Source organism: Arachis duranensis, chromosome 4 (assembly GCF_000817695.3).
Source record: "Arachis duranensis cultivar V14167 chromosome 4, aradu.V14167.gnm2.J7QH, whole genome shotgun sequence".
Classification (NCBI taxonomy): domain Eukaryota; kingdom Viridiplantae; phylum Streptophyta; class Magnoliopsida; order Fabales; family Fabaceae; genus Arachis; species Arachis duranensis.
Window position 1 is genome coordinate 54,803,638 of NC_029775.3, and position 473 is coordinate 54,804,110.

The window sequence follows — 473 nt, forward strand, 5'->3', positions numbered from 1 at the left end:
AAAAATGACAAGTTATTTGGAAATGAGACTTGGGAGGATGAATCCCCTTTGCTCACCAAAGAACTGGATGACTTGTCTAGGCAAAAACTGCCTCAAAAGCGACAGGATCCTGGAAAGTTTTCAATACCTTGTACCATAGGCACCATGACCTTCAAGAAGGCCTTGTGTGACTTAGGGTCAAGTGTAAACCTCATGCCTCTCTCTGTAATGGAGAAGTTAGGAATCTCTGAGGTGCAAGCTGCAAAAATCTCACTAGAGATGGCAAACAATTCAAGAAAACAAGCCCATGGACTTGTAGAGGATGTTCTGATTAAAGTTGAAGACCATTACATCCCTACTGATTTCATAGTCCTAGAGACTGGGAAGTGCATGGATGAATCCATCATCCTTGGCAGACCCTTCCTAGCCACAGCAAAGGCTGTGATTGATGTTGATAGAGGAGAGTTGATCATTCAAGTGAATGAAGAATCCTT